Raw genomic sequence first — 7,295 nt, 5'->3', positions numbered from 1 at the left:
CTTCATGGAAATTGCCACTAATTTCCAGAAAACCTTCTGCTAACTTGCCTAATTTCATCATGCCAGTACCTTTTCTTTCTGGGAACATTTTTTTAAATAGTGGTAAAGATTCGGTGAACCGAACAGGTTAGGAGTCACACGAAGAGAGACACACTAAGAGAGAGATACACTGCGCGTGGTTGCCACGATCGACACCATTCGGCGTTAGCTGTATGCGCACGTATTCATGTATAGTACATTCATGTATGCGTGAACCGAGTCGAACTGTACATCAGCAAAAGTTTTTGTTTTAAACCGGGTTCTTCGTTTAGCCGGATACCAGCCCAAAGCGTGGAAAATTTCAAGTGTGACTCTCTCGCGACAACAACCTTAAGGAATATTTTCGCTATTGTCCTCGTGTTTTCAATAACACCTGAGGAATTGGATCAGTTTAGCCTTGTAATCAAAGCGATTGCAATTATATTATTTTGTTATTACGATGTCAGATCGGATTTTTTAGTTTTCTTTGGTTTTATTAGAAGAGCGATGATTGTTATGGAGAATTTTCGTTTCTTTTGGAAATTAGGTAAAAGTATGTAAATTATTTATTTTTTTGAAAATTTCAATAGTGGACCATGTAAGGAAAATGTGTGTTTTCGATCATTTTTGGTTTTCTGACCTCCCGATAACCTCGTTCCCACCCGAAATCTATCCCTCTCTCCACAAGCTAGCATACTGAGCGACCCGTGGACCGTGACCAGCCCCCTGACACTAAATCCAATGCCCCTATACAATACGCGTGTCCGCATTATCGAGGCTGTTTCTGACGGCCACAACGCGGCGCTGAATTACACCTGACTGACCTNACCTGACTGACCCCCTCCATTCTCCCAACTGCCGCCATTTCTCTGCTCTGTTTTAAAGGAAACGCCGGAATAACTCGTATTGTATGGTTTGAAAGTGAGATTAAACTGACATAATTATGCCTACTTGTGCAGTCGCTAATTGCACATCAGGGTATCAGTCTAATCCCAACAAATTCCATTTCTTCACGGTTCCGAAAGCGCGAAAACCGTCAGAGTGGGGGATAATTGTGAAAAGTGGGGAGCCGTCAGATGACTCTCCGCGCCATCTGTAATGGCTTCAATATAAGGGACACTGAAAACAGTGTGTAACAGGGGGCTGACCGTGACCTTTCCCTAAAAATCTAGTTCTCTTCGTTTTTGGTTTATCGTTTAGGAATTTCCTGAGTGTTTGGACTCGAAATTCGTGCACTTCCGATTTGATAATTCCGGCTAAAAAATTATCTGGCGCCCATTATCCGTTTTATTTTCAGTTAACTAGATTTAGGTGCAGAAGGGCGAAGGTAATAGGCATTTTTAACCCCCATGCAAAAATGTCACGTTACATTATACAAAGTGTTCGAAATATTCCCCTTTTTCTTGTTATGTCAAGGATGAATGTTTTTATTCAAAAGTTAAAGTAAAATAAAAATATTAAATTCAGCCTTGACATAAACCAAATTCCTACTTATCAATCAAGATAATTGAAGGAATTAATTTTTAAGTGATGCAAAATATTTGAAAATGTTGAACAAATGAATTGAACAATTATTCCATTTATCTGGAATTCAAGAGAAATTTATTTGAGGGAAGAAATAAAGTTTTTTTTGGAAATAGAAAGAAATTAGAGCTTAATTAAATTGATTCTTACGAATCTATATTTTAAAGACAAAATTTCACTTCACGAGAAATACAAATGAAATTAAACAACTTACGTAGTTTTACAGGAATTGACCCTTTGGTCCGTCGTAATCCTTATTATATGTACAATGGTTGCCGCCAAATTCGAGTTTATCACAATTCGATTTTAAACACTTAACTGTCTCGATATAAGCCAAATTGCCTCGATAACTACTTTTACAATTTTAGAATTATAAGATGAAATCTTATAAGATTTGAATAATAAAAAAAATATAAAAAGTCGTAAACGACTTACTGAAAGAATCACGAAGGATTCTTGAATAAAAGAATCTGGAAAGATTCTTGAGTAAAATCACCCAAAGGGGAGATTGAAAAGTTCACTATTGGAACTGAGCAGGGAACACTGAAGAAAAACCCGGAGTGCAAGTGGTTTTATGAACCGCACTAAGGGTGTGACCTTGGACACTTCTGGAGGGAAAACTCGGGGCCAATGGTGCACGACCTTGGTCCAGAATTTCCCTCTACAGGCTCATCAGTCCCAGTGTTTCAGGGTTACTCCACCCCTTCCCCATTGGGTTACTCAAATTTTTGTTGGGGTGCGGGCGGACTTTTCCACCCCCAACTAACCAATGAGAATTGTTTCAGGAGTCCCAATATGTCCCTCCACAATCTCTAATTTAATTATCTTAATTAATTAATTCTACATTATTTTAATTTATAATTAGCGATAATTATTTCTTATTATTAACCATTTATTTTGGGTGTCGTCTTTATCTAACAGTATAAAGTTAAGTCAACACTTGAATCTCTCAATTGGATCAGTTGATTAATTCTTGCTCTGATCATTCAAGTATTCTCCAAATTGAGGATCTTGATATGATTAATTATTTTAGTTTTAATTCAATTGTAATTGAATGGATTGAGAATTTTATTATATTTGGAATTTGCTTTAATTGAATCATTATTTTTTTTAATCAATCAAAATTCTCAGAGTTAAGGATTTCTCATTAATTTTCAATCCGATCAATTGTTAATTTATTTATGTAAAGCATTTTTAAAAGAATTATTCGAAGTTGAAAATATTATTTCATTTTTATTTATCATTCCAAATTCCAGTCGAGGGTACACACAAGTGTCCCTCGATCGTTGGCATCTCCTGTTTACCTTCCTTATCCGCCGGGTGGATGCATAGAGGGCGTAGGGGCATGGGAGAAAGTCCATGTGCAACGGAAAATTCTGAAGATTACAGAGTCTGGTAACAAACCTTCGACCCTAAGTCGGCGACATGCAGTGGCCTGCAAGTCACAAAATATACGAAATATAGCCAGAGACAAACACTTGAAGAATGTTTGGTGGTTTATCGTTTGAAACTTTATTTTTTCGTTTCATGATTGTTCCCAGAAATTGACTTAAGCGCGGATCAAAGGATGGAGGAATAGATTGATACAGACAGTGAATTGAAAAACTCCGCGCCAAGACATTGGTCCTGCTCCTACTGATTTTTTATTTCATGGAGAATTTTTTTAGAATACTTATTGCATTGAGAACTATTTCTCTTATAGAAACCTGAATGTGCACTATCACCATTTATTCAAAATTCCTAACTTGGCTTCCTTTTTTATTTCTATGTATTTTTCAAAAACTTCGATTTCCCAGTAGGAATCAAACAAAACTTTTTCTTGGCCCAGTTTTTTTACAAAAACATTTGTTTTTGTGTTTTTAGGCAGATTTCATTATTTTTTTCAAAATAAGCAAGGACTGTTTTTATATCCGATGAAATTTGTTCTTTTCAATTCAATTTAACTCATTCATTTTTCATAAGATAGATCATTTTTTGAATCAACAATTAAAGGGAAATAAATAGTTCTACTCCAGATTTATTCTCTCCACCGAATTTCAAATTTTAATCATCTATTAACAATTTTCTGACTTGATTTGCTTCCTCATTCAATTTTTGCTCTGATGATTCCTATATGGATTGTATTTCGTGGAGAGATGAACTGATTTCCTTATAGAAATAGTCGAACAAAATGTTCACAAAGAATTTTTTTTAAAACATCTGTTTTTGTTTTTCTTTTGTCTTTAAAAATATTAGGGAAACATTGGGTGGAATGGACTCTTCTGACTTCTTATTTCAATATTTATAACCAAGGAACAAATTTATCGATTGAGCTCAGCCTAAGCTTATTATAAAGGGGCTGACTGCACTTTAATAAAAAAAAAAAATCTATTTCATCAGCACTTCAATAAGACATCAACATTTTGGAAAGGGTTCAAAGTGTCCATTTAATCCTACCGTCTTCTCCTAATTTTCCCTAAATAATCGCAAAATTGTTCGCATTTCACTGTCACTTAATTTAGTGAATTTTTTTCCACGGAATGAAAACATTTTCTGTTACACTCGGAGAAAAATAAGGATTTTCTTTTCGAATTTAACTATTCACGGACATTTAATACTTGATCACGCAATATTTTCGACACATCTCCCTTTTGTCACATTTCAAACATAAACCGATAACCTCACAAACAGTGCATAAACTACCTTTATGTCCGAGGTCCGCATATGAGTATAGATATGGTGGGATGAAATTCGAATTTTCGACGAGAGAAAACAAAATAGAACACCGAGTCGATTTTCCGTTTCATTCTAATAAGTGATTTAACGTGAAGAAGAACATTTTCTGTGGTTCTCCATAACAACATCACACCCCACATTCAAATGCACTGGTGGCAACACTTCAACGTTGGATATCAAGCTCAGTTGGACCGGCGCTGCCAACGTTATACCTTGATTCTTACACTTTATGATGTGAATCGCGAGAATGTGAATATCAACTCGTTGCTATGCGCCTATCTTTTTTACTGTTAATCCAAAAAATACCATAGTTACACCGTTGAAAAGCTCATAGGCGATTTATATGATGTAACTAACGACACTTTCCCGATTTGTCGTCCCGTTTTCATTATACCGAATGTAAATCATTTAGGGGTAGTGGAGGGGGAAGTTCTGTCATGTATAGATACGCGGTGCTCTCGGCCTGATGTTTTGCTCAGTCGGTCAAAACTTTTCTTGGCTGATACGCTACCGCATATCTCGATTATCACTTCCTGTGGGAGTAGAAAATCTCCAAGTTTCAGATCAGTCTGACTCATTTTGATGTAACTTTTTGAGACAATTTTTTTTTGGCTTACTTAGAGGAGATTGAGAGTTTTTTCTACGGAACCAAAAGAGCGTATTCCCGTCTTTTTGGGGATTAATGAATACTCATGCCTAGATGGTTCTGAATTTTTTGAGACCATTTTTTGAGTTAATCTGGAATGAATGATTGACACGAAATTGTATTATGAGTGATTTCGCCAATTATTATTCCGGTTTCGTTTCTTGAAAATTTAAATTTTGTCGAGACTTTTCAGATGGTTCTTTTCTACTATCAAAAAAGCTTTCAAAAATTCAATTTTTTCACATTATCATAGGATAAGTCAGCTTCCTTTGATTGTTTACTTTTTGTCGTCTTTTTGTTAAAAATCTGGGTGTCAGAAGAAATGATAAGACATTTTTTGAGTCTTCAATAGGTATCATTGGTGGAAATTTTCCGTTCTTTCGATTAAGCATGGTTTAAAGTTGTTCAGAGCACCGGAAATGTCCTGAAATTGCGGAAAGAGTTGATAATTCCGCGTTGTAGCACCTCTCCGTATCTGGATTACAGATTTTTCATTTTTTTTTGTGGAACTGACTTTTTTTTTCGGAAAGTATCCAAAAATCAAGGTGGGACTCCACTCTATTCTATCTAAACATTATTCCTGTGCTATTTTTTTTTCTTTTTTATTGTTTTTTCATTAATTAAAAATGTTTGTTTTCCGTCGAAACCTTTTTATCGTGTCGTGGGACCTGAAAAACCCCATTTTCTTGGCACTGCACACTAAGAAATTTGGGGTTTTCAGTTTCCGCGACATGAAAAATAACGTTCACGCCTCGCCATGGAAAACATATTACCCTCACCCACGTGCTTGCCATCCTCGCCTTCAGCTCGGAAGGCAATCTTGCACGTGGGGGACGGTGATCTATTTTCCAAGACCTCGGCATGAAATTTACTATGTTTGCGAAGAAATTGAAAAAAGAAAATTTTGCTGAAAAAGTATGTATACGATCACTGAGCTCTAATTTTCAAAAAGTCTCCTAATAGTTTTTAAGTAGACCAACAACTACACTGAGAGAAAAACGACAGAGTTCTCAAACAAGTTTTACTTGTGCCAAGAAAATAGCTTTTGAAAAATTATCGAAAAACTTTTTTTTTTGTGCCAAACATGCAAAAAGGGCGCCGAAGTGAAAAAATTTTGTCGCAAAACTAGATTTAGTAGCTGCGAAAAAATTGTATTCTCTGTACACGCAAGAAGTGTCATTTCCAGTGCTAGTTCTTCATTATTCGATACTCCCATATATATTTTGCTCGCGAAAAATACTCGTTTTATGCGAAATAAGGGATAGTAGTCTTTCGTTTCGGCTACTTAATAATCATAGTCAAGAAATTAATCCTTAAATGGAACAATTATAATGATATCATACGAATCTTGCAACTTAGGGACAAAATATTTCTTGATAAATTTTCCTCTATATCTCATATATTTTCATCCAAAAAAAGCACCGTCTCCTGTGAATTATCCGTCTGGCGCCAAACATTTCATTGTGGTCGAAAGTAGAACAATTATTCATGTTTGAGACTTTCGAATTCGAATCAAACAACTTATTTTTTGGCAATTTTTAGCAAACGATTTTGTTGGCCCAATCAAGACTAGTTTGAGAACATGTTTGTTTTTCTGTCAGTGTATGTTCCGAAAAATTAGGTTCATGACCATTAAATTAGGTATATCACCCAGAAATATCTGAAACGTGGAAATTTATTATTCCCTAGAAAAGTGTTTATACGATCTTTTTATCTGCAATTTTCAGAAAATTGAAAAATTGCCCATAAAACAAGCAGGGGTTCGAGCCTATTCGACAGAAGGCATGCGGCCGTTTCTTTTTGCGTTATTAGTCTTTTTCTTCTTTTCATTCCTACCAATTCCATTATATGCGCATATGCGTATGCCTGTCACAGGCCCGAGTAGTCGTACTTTGCATAATACAAGGATTTTATTGAGAAAACAGAAAAAGGGGAATATCTCGAACACTTTGTATGAATAGGTATAGAAATTTTGATTGATCTGTGTAGAGGACATCAAGACGAATATTTAAAAAAAAAATGAGTGGAATCGTTTGCGAAGTTTTAAAGATATTCAACATGATAGATTTTCAGAAAAAGTTGAATATCTCCGAAACTACTGGTGCGATTGAGCCCGTCTTCAATACGAACCTTTATTATCACACGTAGAAGACTCTCCAAATTTCAATCATCCGAGCATATCAAACCATCATCCACATACAGTATAAGATATAATATTCTCTGACCTTGTTTGTGAATATACATACATGGATCCTCCTCTGACTGAGCTAGACCAAATTCCTGCAGGCACCTTGATATTCTTTTAAATCCCCATTCAAAAATGCAGTTTTGACATCAAACTGAGTAATTTTCAAGTTTAAAGCTGCTGAAGTTGATGGAACCATCCTGACCG

The sequence above is a fragment of the Diachasma alloeum genome, unplaced genomic scaffold, assembly GCF_001412515.2.
Source record: "Diachasma alloeum isolate Michigan unplaced genomic scaffold, Dall2.0 Dall_scaffold_00922, whole genome shotgun sequence".
NCBI lineage: Eukaryota > Metazoa > Arthropoda > Insecta > Hymenoptera > Braconidae > Diachasma > Diachasma alloeum.
Note: the sequence above shows the minus strand (reverse complement) of the source record.